Below are 19,651 nucleotides of genomic sequence, written 5' to 3'. Positions count from 1 at the left end.
GTAATCAAGGCTACTACTGTTGTGTTGTCTGAAAACTTGATGATTGAGTTGGAGGCGTGCATGGCCACGCAGTCATGGGTGAACAGGAAGTACAGGAGGGGGCTGAGCACACACCCTTGTGGGGCCCCAGTGTTGAGGATCAGCGGAGTGGTGGTGATGTTTCCTACCTTCACCACCTGGGGGCGGCACGCCAGGAAGTCCAGGACCCAGTTGCACAGGGCAGGGTTCAGACCCAGGGCCTCGAGCTTAATGATGAGCTTGGAGGGGACTATGGTGTTGAATTCTGAACTATAGACAGTAAAGAGCATTCTTACATAGGTATTCCTCTTGTCCAGGTGGGATAGGACAGTGTACAGAGTGATGGCGATTGCATCGTCTGTGGATCTATTGGGGCGGTAAACAAATTGAAGTTGTTCTCGGGTGGCAGGTAAGGTATGATCGTTGACTTGTCTCTCAAAGCACTTCATGATGACAGAGGTGAGTGCTACGGGGCGATAGTCATTAAGTTCAGTTACCTTGACCTTCTTGGGTACAGGAATAATGGTGGCCATCTTGAAGCATGTGGGGACAGCAGACTAGAATAGGGAGAGATTGTATGAACATTAGAAGATTCAACAACTGAGTTTGCTGAAAATAAACACAGTTGACAGTGAGAGGACACGTCTATGTTTATGTCTGAGGACATGGCTAGGGATGCCGTCTGGACCAGCAGCTTTGCGAGGGTTAACACTTTTGAATGTTTTACTCACGTCAGCCACGGAGAAGGAGAGCCCACAGTCCTTGGTAGCGGGCCGCGTCGGTGGCACTGTGTTATCCTCAAAGCGTGCGAAGAAAGAATGTGTTTAGCCTGTCCCGAAACAAGATGGCGGTCTCGGCGACATGGCTGGTTTTCCTTTTGTTGTCCGTGATTGTCTGTAGTCCCTGCCACATACGTCTTGTGTCTGAGCCGTTGAATTGTGACTCCACTTTATCTCTATACTGACGTTTAGCTTGTTTGGTTGCCATGCGGAGTGAGTAACTACACTGTTTATATTCTGCCATATTACCAGTCGCCTTGCCATTGTTAAATGCAGTGGTTCGGGCTTTCAGTTTCACGCGAATGCTACCATCTATACACAGTTTCTGGTTAGGGTAGGTTTTAATAGTCACAGTGGGTACTACATCTCCTATACAGTTCCTTATGACCTCAGTCACCGTATCCGTGTATGCGTCTAGATTATTTTTGCACGCTATCCGGAACATATCCCAGTCAATTTGATCAAAACAATCCCGAACTGTGGATTCCGATTGGTCAGACCAGCGTTGAATAGTACGAAGCACGGGCACTTCATGTTTGAGTTTCTGCCTATAAACCGGGAGGAGAAAGATGGCGTTGTGGTCATATTTGCCAAAAGGAGGGTGGGGGAGGGCCTTTTAAGCATCCCGGAAGTTTGAATAGCAATGGTCGAAAGTCTTAGTAGCGCGAGTAGGACAGTCAATATGTTGGTAGAATTTCGGGCACCCTAGTCCTCAGATTTGCTTTTTTTAAATCCCCAGCTACAATAAATGCAGCCTCAGGATATGTGGCTTCCAGTTTGCATAAAGTCCAATGAAGTTCTTTGAGGGCTGTTGAGGTTTCGGCTTGAGGTGGGATGTAAACGGCCGTGGCGATGACAGAGGGGAATTCTCTTGGGAGATAATAAGGTCAGCATTTAAAGGTATTCTAGGTCGGGTGAACAAAATTACTTGTTCCTAGAATTACACCATGAGTTGTTAATCATGAAACCCCCCCTCCCCCCCTGCCCTTCTGCTTCCCGGAGAGATATTTATTCCTGTCTGCGAGATGTACTGAGAATCCTGAACTGAATTCTGTACTGAGTATCCCGAGAGAGCCATGTATCTGTGAAACAAAGTATTTTACAAGCCCCGATGTCTCTCTGGAAAGTAATCCTTGCTCTAAGGTCATCAACTTTATTATCCAAAGACTGAACATTAGCTATTAATATACTCGGAAGCAGTGGATGGTGTGCGCACCTCCTAAGTCGAACCAACAGGCCGCCTCGAGTGCGATGTTTTAGGTCGACCTCTGGAATAAGTTAAATTGCTTTGGGGAGAGTGAACAAAGGATTTGCTCCACGGAAGTTGTATTCCTGGTCGTAATGCTGGTAGTTCTGGTGAGTTACCGCTGCTCTAATATCTAATAGTTCTTCCCGGCTGTATGTAATAACACAAAACATTTCCTGAGCTAATAATGTAAAAAATTGTACATAAAAAAACAAAATACTGCAAAGTTTTCTAAGAGCTCGTCGCGATGCTGCCGTCTCCATCGGTGCCATCTTAATCTTAATCTTAATCCCCTTCCCATGGCCCCTCCCTTGGGTAATACCTCTCTCTAACCCTCCCCTTCCCATGGCCCCTCCCTTGTGTAACACCTCTACCCCTCCCCTTTCCCTGGCCCTCCCTTGAGTAATACCTCTACCCCTCCCCTTCCCATGGCCCCTCCCTTGGGTAATACCTCTCTCTAACCCTCCCCTTCCCATGGCCCCTCCCTTGTGTAACACCTCTACCCCTCCCCTTTCCCTGGCCCTCCCTTGAGTAATACCTCTACCCCTCCCCTTTCCCTGGCCCCTCCCTTGGGTAATACCTCTCTCTAACCCTCCCCTTTCCCTGGCCCCTCTCTTGGGTAATACCTCTACCCCTACCCAGCCCCTGGCTCCTCCCTTGGGTAATGCCACTACCCCTCCCCTTCCCCTGGCCCCTCCCTTGGGTAATAGCTCTACCCCTCCCCTTTCCCATGGCCCCTCCCTTGGGTAATAGCTCTACCCCTCCCCTTTCCCATGGCTCTACAAAAATGTTTAAGATGACCTAACTGACAATGCCACTCTCACACAGTACAATATGGATTAGCCAGGCCTATGTAAATTACCTCATGCACTGGTTCAGGGCAAGTTCAGTTTATTAACATTGAATGGTTAAGGTTAAGATTGGGGTGGGGAAAACTGATCCTAGACCAGCAATTAGAGGAAACTGTTTAGGGGCTGTATAGGCATGTAATTTAGTCCTTACCAATAAAATAGTTGCCTAGTTAAATAAAAAAAGTCAAAAGATTATACACCACTGTCACTATAGGAGAATGTGTCTGTGGGTCTCCCTCTTCTTACTGTAGACCCTCTCTAAACAGGTCATCATAGGGTGAAGGTGTCTCCCTCCTCTAAACAGGTCCCCAGAGGGTGAAGGTGTCTCCCTCCTCTAAACAGGTCATCATAGGGTGAAGGTATCTCCCTCCTCTAAACGGGTCATCATAGGGTGAAGGTGTCTCCCTCCTCTAAACAGGTCCCCATAGGGTGAAGGTGTCTCCCTCCTCTAAACAGGTCCCCAGAGGGTGAAGGTGTCTCCCTCCTCTAAACAGGTCATCAGAGGGTGAAGGTGTCTCCCTCCTCTAAACAGGTCCCCAGAGGGTGAAGGTGTCTCCCTCCTCTAAACAGGTCATCATAGGGTGAAGGTGTCTCCCTCCTCTAAACAGGTCACCATAGGGTGAAGGTGTCTCCCTCCTCTAAACAGGTCATCAGAGGGTGAAGGTGTCTCCCTCCTCTAAACAGGTCACCATAGGGTGAAGGTGTCTCCCTCCTCTAAACAGGTCATCAGAGGGTGAAGGTGTCTCCCTCCTCTAAACAGGTCACCAGAGGGTGAAGGTATCTCCCTCCTCTAAACAGGTCATCATAAGGTGAAGGTGTCTCCCTCCTCTAAACAGGTCACCAGAGGGTGAAGGTGTCTCCCTCCTCTAAACAGGTCACCAGAGGCTGAAGGTGTCTCCCTCCTCTAAACAGGTCACCATAGGGTGAAGATGTCGCCCTCCTCTAAACAGGTCATCAGAGGGTGAAGGTACCATACATTGAAGTCCCCCATAAACCGGTGACTTGAGAACTAGGTGGCGGCAGTATGAAAAGCAGTTTGACAGAGTCAGAAAGAAGAAATGAGTCACACTTTTATTTTCATTTGTATTTGCACTACTCTTTTCCCTTTATTACTCTGACAGAGTCTATTGGTGGTATCACGAGGCCAGTCACAATGCACTTCCAAAGCCCCGGAGAAACTACCACTTCACTGTTATTCTAGAAACGGAGGAGAGCAGGCAAACCTGTGTTCCTCACTTTGAGGCTTCGTCTTAAAAGGACCCTCGCTGAAGAGAGAGCCTTATTGAATTATCGCCAGACTGTAAATGCTCAGTCATCTTAGCTGACGTGTTTGGTTTTGAGTGGAAACAAAGATTAAAGCAGAGAGGGAGAGAGCTTTTCACCCAGTCTTGACGCTGAGGAGCCATCTCAAATAGAGTTGAATTAAAGCCGTCGCTGTCATAATGCATCGATCTGGAACAATGTACAACAAATCAACAATAAACAACATACAATATACTAAAATATGAAATTAGTAACATAGTAGATCAAATGTATGTAGAGTATGCATGCTTCACACAATAAAACAAGAAACTGAATGAAACAAGAAACTGAATGAAACAAGAAACTGAATGAAACAACAAACACAATGAAACAGGAAACACAATGAAACAGGAAACACAATGAAACAGGAAACACAATGAAACAGGAAACACAATGAAACAGGAAACACAATGAAACAACAAACACAATGAAACAGGAAACACAATGAAACAGGAAACACAATGAAACAGGAAACACAATGAAACAGGAAACACAATGAAACAACAAACACAATGAAACAGGAAACACAATGAAACAGGAAACACAATGAAACAGGAAACACAATGAAACAGGAAACACAATGAAACAGGAAACACAATGAAACAACAAACACAATGAAACAGGAAACACAATGAAACAGGAAACACAATGAAACAGGAAACACAATGAAACAGGAAACACAATGAAACAGGAAACACAATGAAACAGGAAACACAATGAAACAACAAACACAATGAAACAGGAAACACAATGAAACAGGAAACGGGGGGGGGGGGGGGGGGGGAGCAGGAGGGGGACAGCGGGAGCGGGAAGCTGCCTAGTGGTGACAATTCAGCAGCCTGATGGTCTGGGGGTAGAAGCTATTGGCCAATCTTCCAGTTTTTGACATGATGCTCCTATACTGCCCGTGTCTTAGTGATGGAAGCGGGGAGACCAGGCCATGGCTTGGGTGGCTGGGATCCCTGATTATCTTCTTGGCCTTCCTGCGACACCTGGTGTTATAGGTGTCCTGGAGGGCAGGCATTGAGCACCCAATGGTGCGTTCGGCTGTGGGTGCCACCCTCTGTAGCACCATGCAGTCTGCGGCCGTACCAGGCTGTGATGCAGCCTGACAGTATGCTCTCGATGGTACTCCTGTAGAGCACTGTGAAGGCCCTCTGGGAAAGGCTGAATTTCTTTAGCATCCTGAGGCTGAAGAGTCATTGGCGTGCCTGAACACAATGAAACAAGAAATGTAACTCTAAACTCTTGTCTAAACACTACTCACAATTACAGCAAGAAACACAAACGTTTTTATTGCGTATATCGTGTGACACGCAAATGACTGATTCAAAAGTATATAAAACGGTTGTGTAAGACATTAAACACCTGTGTGGCCTGTATGCAGGTCTACCTAGCTTGACGTCACAGTCCTTCGCTAAATCAGAGGCACATGGCGCTTTGCAGCATTGTGTACCTAAAGGCATTTTCCCAGACCAGCCTGGCTTCTTGACTAGCACGTCACTCCTCAAACTTCTGGTCTGGTTGGAAATTGCTCTGGTGGTGGACAACTCCTATCTCAGCTCTCCATAGCCGCAGGTCCCATAGGTTACAGTTTGACTGAGCTATAATGGAGCTGACCCCATAGAGAGACCCTAGACCCTAACCCATAAGATTCAGGTTACAGTTTGACGCTGAGTTATAATGGAATTATATTTCCGCTCTCATACACATTGGCCGTCATTGTAAATAAGAATTTGTTCTTAACTGACTCGGGAGAGGCGGGGGTCAAGAGCTGTGCATCCTCCTAAACACGACACAACCAAGCCAAACTGCTTCTTGACACAGTGCCCGCTTAACCCGGAAGCCAGCCACACAAATGTGTCGGAGGAAACACCTGGCGACCGTGTCAGCGTGTATGTGTCCGGCCCGCCACAGGAGTCGCTAGATTGCGATGGGACAAGGAAACCCTCACCTAACCCAGACGATGCTGGGACAATTGTGTGCCGACCCATGGGTCTCCCGGTCGTGGCCGGCTGCGACAGAGCATGGACTCGAACCAGGATCTAGTACAGTGTCTTAGACCACTGCACCACTTGGGAGGCCCCCAGATTGTGCATTTAAAAGAACAGTCCGTTCTATTTTCCAGATTGTACCTTTAAAGGAACGGTCCATTCTATCAACAGTAGCATAGGTGGATACATGTATCTAGCCTGGTCTCAGATCTGTTTGTGCTGTCTTGGCAATGACCCTAGGAGTTGGCTATAAAGCACAAACTGATCTGAGAACAGGCTAATGTGCATCTACAGTAGGAGATAAAGTTCAGTCATAATCAAAGACCTCCCATTTGCACATCATACTTACTGGGGTAGTACAGGCTACTTCTCCTAGCAGTCAGCTAATTCATAATATCATGCAATGTTTCCTGTTCCAACCACTGTCTTGAGCAGGAACGCAGATACAAAGTAATACTGTACTTTTTAGAATGTCAGTTATTGCCTGATGTAAAGCTTTTCTAAATGTATCTCTGGGCCCTAATATACTTTCCAAAACTGTACAGTATATTTCTTGTACAGTATATGGCGTTTTATTATTATTTAATACAGTCATGCGGCAGGCCTATTGAATCTGAGTGGACGCCTCCATAGCATCCATTTCTAAGACAAATGATCCAAGATCAAAGGAACAGACATTGAATTTGGACATGTGTAGATGCCTCCAATATCATTCTAAGACCATTCAGGTCTGTCCTCTGCAAAATATTTTGTACAAATTAGTTTCTCCCACTTCAAAACACCTGTAAAAGTATTCACATTTTTCTCTCAGTGCCACCCTCAAAACTACACAGGTACACGTTGCCTCAACTCCTTCTGATAGCGTTCTAATGGGTCTGTCCTCTCTGCAAAAACATCTACAAATGTTTGTAAAAAAAAAATCTAAATTGAAAAAAAAGCCCACTGCCTAACACCGAAAGACTTTTACAAAAAAAAAATAATAATACTAAGCTTATCAAGTCTTTGAATTCCCTGTAAGTTGTTTTGAGAAAGGAATGGAACGTTCACTCACACGGGGCATCTGGGGCCTCTGGATTTTTAGATCAGAGGTTGTTAGGAGAGGTTACAACATATCCTTAAAGTAGCTCGTCCTTAGACATTACATCTATCATTTTTATATGTACATTGACCCACCAGTGAGTGAAAACGTTTTTATTTTAACCCTGGGTCATGGCATTACATTATTATTACATTATTGTGTAGAAATGTGTTATCTTTCGATGCTGGTTTTTACTGTATCATAATACTATTCAATTGACTTCTATTAGCTGTCCATACTGAAAGAACCATCAAAATGTACAAAGAGTATCGAGTTAATTTGCATGAGTGATATTGAGATTAAATGTGATCAACTGAAATAGTGTATCAGATTTGGAAAACATAAATGTGCAATGTCAAGCTTGATCAATTGCATTCACACCCTTATATTTTGACATTTCTGGGGAAACATAGCAAATTTACAGGACAGAATTAGGCTACATACAATCCTAAGGAATGATCTAGAGACTACCACCAAGTCTGTGGCCAACCAACATTTTCAGGACAGTATTTGTCTAAAAATATAATATGAATATATTATCTTTGTTTTATATATTATCTTTGTTTTACATATTATCTTTGTTTAATATATTATCTTTGTTATATGTATACGTACACTATTGGTCAAAAGATTTAGAATACCTACTCAAGGGTTTTTCTTTATTTTTACTATTTTCTACATTGTAAAATAATATTGAAGACATCAAAACTATGAAAAAACACATATGGAATCAGATAGTAACACAAAAAGTGTTAAACAAATCAAAATATATTTTATGTTTGAGATTCTTCAAATAGCCACCCTTGGACTTGATGACAGTTCCACACTCTTGGCATTCTCTCAACCAGCTTCACCTGGAATGCTTTTCCAACAGTCTTGAAGGAGTTCCCATATATGCTGAGCACTTGTTGGCTGCTTTTCCTTCACTCTGCAGTTCGACTCATCCCAAACCATGTCAATTTGGTTGAGGTTGGGGAATTGTGGTGGTCAGGTTATCTGATGCAGCACTCCATTACTCTCCTTCTTTGTTAAATAGCCCTTACGCAGCCTGGAGGTGTGTTGGGTCATTGTCCTGTTGAAAAACATATGATAGTCCCACTAAGCCCAAACCAGATGGGATGGCGTATTGCTGCAGAATGCTGTGGAAGCCATGTTGGTTAAGTGTGCCTTGAATTCTAAATAAATCACAGACAGTGTCACCGGCAAAGCAACCCCACACCATAACATCTCCTCCTCCATGCTTTATGGTGGGAAATTGTGAGGATCGACGCTGGAGACTAGAAACAGGTACAGGGGGTGAATGCTGACATGGGGAGGAAACAGAAGAAACAGACAGATATAGGGAAGGCAATCAAAACGTGAAGGAGTCCAGGTGAGTCCAATGAGCGCTGATGCGTGTAATGATGGTGACAAGTGTGCGTAATGAAAGGCAGCCTAGCACCCTCGAGCACCAGAGAAGGAGAACGGGAGCAGGCATGACAGTACCCTCCCCTCTAGGGGTGCCACTTGGTGTCCCACCTTGCCGAACCTGACGAGCCGGCCGAGGCATGGGCGCTGGACAAGCCGGCTGGGGGCGTAGAAGCCCGACGAGCCGGCAGAGGCTTTAGAACCTGGCAATCCGGCTGAGGCGGGAAAGCCTGACAATCCCGCTGAGGCGTTTGAGCCTGACGAACCGGCTGAGGCGTGGGAGCCTGATGTGCCGGCTGAAGCATGACGGGCCGGCTGAAGCGTGACGTGGGGTGGGCGTCTGCCAAGCCAACCGAGGCACGAAGACCTCTCGAGCCAGCTAAGGCTTGGAAGCCTAACGAGCTAGCTGAGGCACCCCCGGTTCCATCGGCGATGGCACCCGGACCAGATGTCACCAACCAAAACAAAAACAAAAAACTCCCCGATGCTTCTTTTACTGGTGTCAGCATTCTGTAAGGATCGACGCTGGAGACGAGAAACAGGTACAGGGAGTGAATATTTAATAACCGGACAGTGTCTGGACAGGGGAAACGGAAACGACAATGAAACAGAGGAAACAGACAGATATAGGGAAGGCAATCAAAACACAAAGGAGTCCAGGTGAGTCCAATGAGCGCTCATGCTCATAATGATGGTGACAGGTGTGAGTAATGAAAGGCAGCCTGGCGTCCTCGAGCGCCAGAGAGGGAGAGCCGGAGCAGGAGTGACAGAAATACACATGCGGGGACCATCCGTTCACCCACTCCACGTCTCACAAAGACTCGGCGGTTGGAACGTATCCTCTGCAGCAGAGGTAACTCTGGGTCTTCCTTTCCTGTGGTTCCTTATGAGAGCCAGTTTCATCATAGCGCTTGATGGTTTTTGCGACTGCACTTGATGAAACTTTCAAAGTTCTTGACATTTTCCGTATTGACTGACCTTCATGTCTTAAAGTAATGATGGACTGTCATTTCTCTTTGCTTATTTGAGCTGTTCTTGCCATAATATGGACTTGGTATTTTACCAAATAGGGCTATCTTCTGTATACCACGCCTACCTTGTTACAACACAACTGATTGGCTCAAACGCATTAAGAAGGAAAGAAATTCCACAAATTAACTTTGAAGAAGGCACCCCTGTTAATTGAAATGTATTCCAGGTGACTACCTCATGAAGCTGGTTGAGAGAATGCCAAGAGTGTGCAAACTGTCATCAAGGTAAAGGGTGGCTATTTGAAGATTCTCAAAAAATATATATATTTTGATTTGTATTAACACTTTTTTGGTTACTACATGACTCCATATGTGTTATTTCATTGTTTGATATCTTCACTATTATTCTACAATGTAGAAAATACTAAAAATAAAGAAAAACCCTTGAATAAGTAGGTGTTTTCAAACCTTTGACCGGTAGAGTGTGTGTGTGTGTGTGTGTGTGTGTGTGTGTGTGTGTGTGTGTGTGTGTGTGTGTGTGTGTGTGTGTGTGTGTGTGTGTGTGTGTGTGTGTGATGTTATTATGTTACATGTTATCTTTGTTTTATACACTTAGTATACCAAACATTAGGAACACCTTCCTAATATTGAGTTGAACCCCCTCCCCCTATTGCCCTCCATTCGTCAGGGCAATTGTCCCAAGGCTTAAAAATCCATCTTTAACCTGTCTCCCCCATTTCATCTACACTGATTGAAGTGGATTTAACAAGTGACATCAATAAGAAATCATAGCTTCCACCTGGATTCACCTGGTCAGTCTGTCATTTACACTGTACTGTATACTCAGTGTAAATTATATATATTTTTTTTTGCTGGAGCTGAATCACTATTTGCCTACCTTTTGCTCTGATTGGTCCAAGTACCCAGTATCACGTCACCCTGTAAAGACGATAATAAAGATGATCCCTGCAGGGTGTGACAGTGATGCGAAGTGTATCACAGGGTTTATAATTCTAGATTTACAGTATATGCTACAGTATATGTAATGTTGAAATGCTTGGTCCTGAATATCACCTGCCATGCACCAGCTAGATCGACAGGTAGCCTATATGATAGAGAGCGGAGCAGTACCCGGAAGGTCGCAGTTTCCAATCCTGGGTCAGGTATAAAGTGGGAACTAAACTAGCAACCACATGGTTGCTGGACTCTGATTCCAGGCACCATCCACTGCCGTTGGGCCTCTGAGCATGGCACTTGACCCCAAAACTGCTCCGGGGCACCGCATTGCGATTGACCCTTTGCCTTGCGATATGTGTGTGTCTGTGTGTGTCTGTGTGTGTCTGTGTGTGTGTGTATGTGTCAGGGACAAATGTATGTTTCTAACAAAACTGGACAATCTAAGTATTGACATCAAAGCCATGTCATGCAAACTTGAAAGCGAGACAAGAAGAGGAAAGTCAACCTGACCCTGATTTGCTTCAACTCCACTTCTAATTCTGTGGCTTTTGTACAATGCTTTATATTGTCAAAGGGCTCTTAGCCATGCGGCCCTTCATTTGTAAACCCTTTGAAGGTATGAACAGGTAATTAGTGTCAAAGGGCAAGGTGACAGAAGTGACAATTCAACCGACTGAATGCAGGGAAAGCGATACCAAGACAACTTGTCGGGTTTTGTCTGAGGCAAATCCGGAGCACTCCCTGTGTAGCTCATTTAGGATAGTATTTCATTTTCTTACACACAATGAAAGAATTTACACACAAGTAAGATGAGACTGTTTTAAGATGACATTGAGCTATATCTCACATTAAAAAGACATCACGTTTTTTCACATGGCACTTCTACAAAGATATATTTCTATTTTTATTCCTCCAATTTGATATTTCTATTCCGATTCATTCCCCGCATTTCCAAAATGTGTCTTTTCCATTAATGGACTGCTGAATTCATCTTCGATGACCACATATGGTTGGATGGATCGTTTTTTTTTTTTTTTCTTCATCCCCTTTGTTCCATGAGTCATTCGTAGCTCGTCCTACAATAGCTCGTTCATTCAGGGTCCAACAACCACATTTGAGGAGAAAAAAACCCTCCTCCTCCTGGCTCCTTAATACGCGGTTTTCCAACAAAGTAAATACTTGAGGAACGGAAGGGAAACCTTTCAGTGACCAGGCAAGTGGGCGCTAATAAAATCCCGGAGTTCTTCACTTTACAAGACATGGGGCTGCCATCACATTTGGGAGGAGCTTTCCCCAAATTATTGCAGTCATTTGTCATCACATTAGCGGCCTGCTGCCAGCCTGGGAAGTTGCAGATGATTCCTAAAACAGTGCGGACTGTTGGAGCGGCCAATTCTGGTCGGTTCCGTTTTGGTGCGCGCACACACACACACTCATACATACAGCAAAGGGGCAGTTCAGGGACGCCATTGTCACCCCCGGGAAATTTGCCAGCCTTACCTCACAGAACTACCAGCCAGCTATTAGCCAGCCTTACCTCACAGAACAACCACCCAGCTATTAGCCAGCCTTACCTCACAGAACAACCATCCAGCTATTTGCCAGCCTTACCTCACAGAAAACCAGCCAGCTGTCTCCTTAGGACAGCACATTACCTTCATGCTCTCCTGGCTCCTTATTTCCCATTAAAACCTCTTGGGGCTCGGTGTCCCGCTAGCGGGATAAAGCCGCTTTATTTACCATTAATAACTCAAATAGATTTCTATAGATATCCTGACAATCTTGTAAATTTACATTGATCTGACCAATAAAAAGTCTGGGACTTTAAAAAAAAACTCTATGAGCCCTATGAACGCAAAAAAGGTTTAAAACTCTATGATCCCCTATGAATACTAAAAGCTCTATGATCCCCTATGAACACTAAAAGCTCTATGATCCCCTATGAACACTAAAAGCTCTATGATCCCCTATGAACACTAAAAGCTCTATGATCCCCTATGAACACTAAAAGCTCTATGATCCCCTATGAACACTAAAAGCTCTATGATCCCCTATGAACACTATAAGCTCTATGATCCACTATGAACACTAAAAGCTATATGATCCCCTATGAACACTAAAAGCTCTATGATCCCCTATGAACACTAAAAGCGCTATGATCCCCTATGAACACTAAAAGCTCTATGATCCCCTATGAACACTAAAAGCTCTATGATCCCCTATGAACACTAAAAGCTCTATGATCCCCTATGAACACTAAAAACTCTATGAGCCCTATGAATGCTAAAAACACTACGAGACCTATGAACTCTAAAAACTACATTGAACAAAAATATGAACGCAACATGTAAAGTCCCATGTTTCATGAAATGAAATATCCCAGAAATGTTCCATACACACAAAAAGCGTATTTCTCTATGTTGTGCACAAATGTGTTAACATCCCTGTTAGTGACCATTTCTTTTTTTTCCAAGATAACCCATCCACCTGACAGGTGTGGCATTTCAAGAAGCTGATTAAACAGCATGATCATTACACAGGTGCACCTTGTGCTGGGGACAATAAAAGACCACTCTAAAATGTGCAGTTTTGTCACACAACTCAATGCCACAGTTTTGAGGGAGCGTGCAATTCCTGCTGTCAATATTCATGCTGACCGGTCAGAGACAACCCTAGAGACTATTTTATTTATTTATTTATTTCACCTTTATTTAACCAGGTAGGCAAGTTGAGAACAAGTTCTCATTTACAATTGCGACCTGGCCAAGATAAAGCAAAGCAGTTCGACAACATACAAAAAACACAGAGTTACACATGGAGTAAAACAACATACAATCAATGATGCAGTAGAAAAAAAAAAAAGAAAAAAAAAAGATTATATACAATGTGAGCAAATGATGTGAGATAAGGGAGGTAAAGGCAAAAAAATGCCATGGTGGCAAAGTAAATAAAGTATAGCAAGAAAAACACTGGAATGGTAGATTTGTAGTTTGAAGAAAGTTCAGAGATAAAATATAAATAATATGGTGCAAAGGAGCAAAATAAATAAAATAAATAAATACAGTAGGGGAAGAGGTAGTAGTTTGGGCTAAATTATAGATGGGCTATGTACAGGTGCAGTGATCTGTGAGCTGCTCTGACAACTGGTGCTTAAAGCTAGTGAGGGAGATAAGTGTTTCCAGTTTCAGAGATTTTTGAGATTTTTTTTATACTATATGACACTCAGGTTTTTTCAGTTACTAATTATGATTTCCTTTTAGAGAGGTATGTTTTCTGTTACCCTTTGCTGAAGCTTGATTTTTTTTTGCTGTGTGCGTTTGTCTCCTGAGTAGTTATCAAGTCTTAATGTTTGTTGTTTTCCCAAGATTTACTTTATACTTACTGTTGAACTTTTTCCCCAGTAAAGTATTTATGTTTATTCTTAATCACTGGTTCCTCATCCAGTTCCCTTCTCTCCTCTTGTGTCTTACCTCACCACATCACAGCAAGCTTCTGCCTTCAACATGGACCCAGCAGAGATCGACCAGATCAAGAACGTTATAACCCACCAAGGAGCACTGCTGGGGTGGCAGCAAGAACAATTCTCCCAAATATCAGAGACTCTCCGGGCACTTATCGACTCCCTCCAACCACTGCACACCCCCAACCCAGGCGGAGCCACTGCCTAAGTCTCAGTGCCCAGTTCACCAGTCATCGCTGTAGACCCCCCAGGGAACCTGCACCGGGAACCCAAAATCCCAGCCTCCGAGCAGTATGACAGCCATCTGGGAAGATGCAAGAGGTTCCTCAATCAGTGCTCTCTGGTGTTCGAGCTACAGCCCTCCTCGTTCCACACGATAGCCTATATCATCTCTGTAATCTTGGGCAAAACCCTGGCGTGGGCAACGGAGCTGTGGGAACAGCAGCCACCAACCTGCAGCTCCATATCAGCCTTCACTTCTGAGTTTCGATGAGTCTTCAACCATCCAGTGCCGATCCGGCTATTCAACCGCCGCCAAGGGGCCAGCCCAATGGCCAACTTCACCATGATTTCCGCACCCTCACCGCCGACAGTGGGTGGAATACAGAAGCACTGGTCACCAACTTCCACCAGGATCTGTCTAACTCTATCAAGGATGAACTGGCCTCTTGGGAACTGGGAGAAGACCTCGAGTCCCTGATAATGCTGGCAATCAAGATTGACAATGGCATCCGAGAACGAGTGAGACAACGCCTTTATGACACCACCCCATTATCCCGGTTTCCCAAGTACCCCAAGCCCCCTAAAGCCAAGCACTGAGGAGGCCATGCAGATGGGACGCACACGTCTGATCCCACAGGAATGAAACAGGCGCATGCACGAAGGCTGCTGCCTCTACGGCGGAGACCTCGGCCATCTCTGTGCTACATGCCCAGAGCTGATGGGAAACGGCATGGCTCGCCATGACAAGGGGAGACCCTGACGAGCTGTGCAGTGACTCCCAGTCTCCCCAGTCATCATCTGTCACTACCTTCGACCCTCCACTGGGACAACCGTCAGCACCAAATTCAAGCCTTCGTGGACTCCGGGGACCGTGGATAATTTAATTGATCAGGACCTCACCAGAAAATTACAAATCCCCCTGCGTGAAATGCCCCATCCCTCTGCAGATTCAAGCCCTCGATGTATGCCCCATCGGATCCGGCCAGGTGGAAAATCAGACCATACCCATTCAACTGCAGGTCAGGGTGAACCACTCAGAGACGCTTAGCGAAGCGAGCATAGAAGTGATTTAGCTCATCTGGTAGGCTCGTGTCACTGGGCAGCTTGTGGCTGTGCTTCTCTTTGTAGTCTGTAATAGTTTGCAAGCCCTGTCACATAAGACGAGTGTAAGAGCCGGTGTAGTATGATTCAATCTTAGCCCTGTATTGACGCTTTGCCTGTTTGATGGTTCGTCGCAGGGTATAGCAGGATTTCTTGTAAGCTTCCGGGTTAGAGTCCCGCACCTTGAAAGCGGCAGCTCTACCCTTTAGCTCAGTGCGAATGTTGCCTGTAATCCATGGCTTCTGTTTGGGGTATGTACGTACAGTCACTGTGGGGACGACATCCTCGATGCACTTATTGATAAAGCCAGTGACTGATGTGGTGTACTCCTCAATGCCATCGGAAGAATCCCGGGAACATGTTCCAATCTGTGATAGCAAAACAGTCCTGTAGTATAGCATCTGCTTCATCTGACCATAGGTGCTTTCACCTATCCAATCATATCTGATCACCTTCAGGCAGAGAGGAAGGGGAGAGTGCATTTGAACATGGCATAGATGCATTGGTGTTTCCCTCATTTTCCACTGGTGCTTCCTGCTTGAATTTTTGCTTGTAAGCAGGAATCAGGAGGATAGAGTTGTGGTCGGATTTACCAAATGGAGGGCGAGGGAGAGCTTTGTACACGTCTCTGTGTGTGGAGTACAGGTTATCTAGATTTTTTTCCCCCTCTGGTTGCACATTTAACATGTTGATAGAAATTTGGTAGAACTGATTTAAGTTTCCCTGCATTAAAGTCTCTGGCCACTAGGAGCACCGCCTCTGGGTGAGTGGTTTCCTGTTTGCTTATTTCCTTATACAGCTGGCTGAGTGCGGTCTTAGTGCCAGCATCTGTCTGTGGTGGTAAATAAACAGCCACGAAAGTATAGCTGAAAACTCTCTAGGCAAGTAGTGTGGCCTGCAATTTATCACAATATACTCTACTTCAGGCGAGCAAAATCTAGAGACTTCCTTAGATTTCATGCACCAGCTGTTGTTTACAAATATGCACAGACCGCCCCCCATCGTCTTACTGGAGTGTGCTGTTCTATCTTGCCGGTGCAGCGTATATCCCGCTAGCTGAATATCCATGTCGTCATTCAGCCACGATTCCGTGAAACATAGGATATTACAGTTTTTGATGTCCCGTTGGTAGGATATTTGTGATCGTACCTCATCTAATTTATTGTCCAATGATTGCACGTTGGCGAGTAGTATTGACGGTAACGGCAGCTTTCCCACTCACCTTCTCTGGGTCCTGACAAGGCATCCGGCTCTTTGTCCTCTGTACCTGCGTCGCTTCCTCTTGCAAACAACGGGGATGTCGGCCCTGTGGGGTGCTTGGAGAATGTCCTGTGCGTCCTCCTTGTTGAAGAATAAATCTTTGTCTAATCCGAGGTGAGTGATCGCTGCCCTGATGTCCAGAAGCTCTTTTTTTGCCGTAAGATACGGTTGCAGAAACATTATGAACAAAATAAGTTACAAATAACGCGAAAAAACCCACATAATAGCACAATTGGTTGGGCGCCTGTAAAATTGCTGCCATTTCTTCCAGCGCCATCACCTCATGTTTCAGCATGAAAATACATGGCCCCATGCCACAAGAATCTGTGCACAATTCCTGGAAGCTGAAAATGTCCCAGTTCTTTCATGGCCTGCATACTCACTAGACATGTCTCCCATTGAGCACGGTTGAGATGCTCTGGATCGACATGTATGACAGAGTGTTCCAGTTCCCACCAATATCCAGCAACTTTGCACAGCCATTGAAGAGGAGTGGAACAACATTCCACAGGCCACAATCAACAGCCTGATCAACTCTATGCGAAGGAGATGTGTCCCGCTGCATGAGGCAAATGGTGGTCACACCAGATACTGCCTGGTTTTGTGATCCACGCCCCTAATTGTTTTAAAGTTATCTGTTACCAACAGATGCGTATCTATATTCCCAGTCATGTTTCAATTGACTGATTTCCTTATATTAATTGTAACTCAGTAAAATCTTTGAAATTGCTGTGTGTTGCATTTATATTCTAATAGCTCTGAGCCCTATGAACTCTGAGGTTGAGGTCAGGGCTCTGTGCAGGCCAGTTAAGTTCTTCCACACTGATCTCAACAAACCTTTTCTGTATGGACTTCACTTTGTGTACAGGGGCATTGGCATGTTGAAACAGGAAAAGGCCTTCCCCACACTGTTGCCACAAAATTGGAAGCACAGAATCGTATAGAATGTCATTGTCATGCGGTAGCGTTAAGATTTCCCTTCACTGGACTAAGGGGCCTGAACCATGAAAAACAGACCCAGACCTCTATTCCTCCTCCAACAAACTTTACAGTTGGCACTATGCATTGGGGGAGGTAGCGTTCTCCTGGCATCAGCCAAACCCAGATTAGTCAGTCAGACTGACAGATGGTGAAGCCTGATTCATCACTCTAGAGAATGCGTTTCCACTGCTCCAGAGTCCAATGGTAGCAAACTTTGCACCACTCCTGCCGATGCTTGGCATTGCACCTGGTGATCTAAGGCTTGTGTGTGGCTGTTTCGGCCATGGAAACCCATTTCATGAAGCTCCCGACGAACAGTTTTTTTGCTCACGTTGCTTCCAGAGGCAGTTTGGAACTCGTTAGTGAGTGTTGCAACCGAGGACAGAAGATATTTTATGTTCCACACTGTGTCATCACTCAACGTTCCCGCTCTGTGAGCTTGTGTAGCCTACCACTTCGCGGCTTAGCCGTTGTTGCTCCTAGATGTTTCCACTTCACAATAACAGCACTTACAGTTGACCGGGGAAGCTCTAGCAGTGCAGAAATTTGACGAACTGACTTGTTGGAAAGATTGCATCCTATGATGGTGCCATTTTGAAAGTCACTGAGCTCTTCAGTAAGGCCATTCTACTGCCAATGTTTGTCTATGGAGATTGCATGGCGGTGTGCTCAATTTTATACACCTGTCAGCAACGGGTGTGGTTGAAATACCTGAATCCACTCATTTGAAGGGGTGTCCTTACAGTGCTGTACATGTATTGTGAAAGAATTAATTAATAAAAAAAAATATATATATATATGTTATGTAAAATGTTATTTTGCCACAGGCCCAAGACAACTCATTTGGATCTGCAGGATGTGTTTTTTGGCAGTTCATTTAACACTCATGTCATTGTCATTGATGTCAATCATTTATGTAAAAGGTAATGTTTACAATACAGAGTTTCCTAAATTAGGGGTTTGATTCAGTCAAACATATGTGGGCAATGTTTATTGTTACTATGGAAACATTTTTGTGGAAGAACTTTTAATCATTTGTTAAGTGGAGTGACTGTTGAATAATCATATGACAGATGGTTAAAGAACGATGCTCTTGGATAGGACATTGCTTAGTTATTTAGGGTTGACTCAGGACAAAGTGATGCATCAAAATAATATCATACTTATTAAGAAAAACTATGGATCTACAAAGACAATATTCAGCATAAGGTTACTTTACTCCGTTTGAGTGACACGATTAATCCTACTCAGTTAAGTCTGGGATCTCAAGCTAGTGGTGCTTATGTTCTTACAAGTAAATGGCCTTGTCCGAGACAGAATGGCCCATAGAGCCTAAGTCCTGTTACTGTAGCGTGAGGAAGCTTGATGTACACCTTCTGAACAGGGTGCTAGTCTATCGTATTAAAAAGTACTACATTTAATAGTTTTACATTGTGTCTACGGTGATATTGCAATTAGCTCTTGGATTCAAACTACAGTTCAAGAGCGTCTGTTGATAACCCTCTTGAAATAGTGGAAATGGGTTACTGTCCTCATAAATACGTTGACAGGCCGAGTTTGTATTGTTTCAAATTGGGTTACATTTGCAGCAACCATTCCTCAAACACATGAAGACATCAAAGCTGTCAGTCAGAGATCAGCTAGCGCCTTACCAGAAGCCAAAAGATTAACTCTGCACTTACATAAAGCATTTAATCAATCTATTTACCCTACCTGTCAATATAGAGCTTCATGACTGCTAGCAGTGAGCATGAGTGTTTAGCAAGGTTGTGATCTTCGCATCCTGATCTGTGTGAGTGAGATCACACGGCTGGCTCCTGCAGAAGGCACTAAAGCCTAAACCAAAGAGATCCTGTGTGGCCTGGCAGCCCGTCGCTGTGTCAGTCGCTGGTCCACCAAAGTGTTCTTTGGCGGCAGGCCATGTTCTCCAGGGCTCCTGCTGTCTTCGCCCTGTTCTCTCCTGCCCAGCCCTATCCTCCCAGGGGATCTTCCACACCTCCCCCTGCCTGGCCTCTGACTGACGG

This window comes from Salmo salar, chromosome 16 (assembly GCF_965601325.2).
Source record: "Salmo salar chromosome 16, fSalSal1, whole genome shotgun sequence".
Classification (NCBI taxonomy): Eukaryota; Metazoa; Chordata; class Actinopteri; order Salmoniformes; family Salmonidae; genus Salmo; species Salmo salar.
This window is presented reverse-complemented; position numbering follows the sequence as displayed.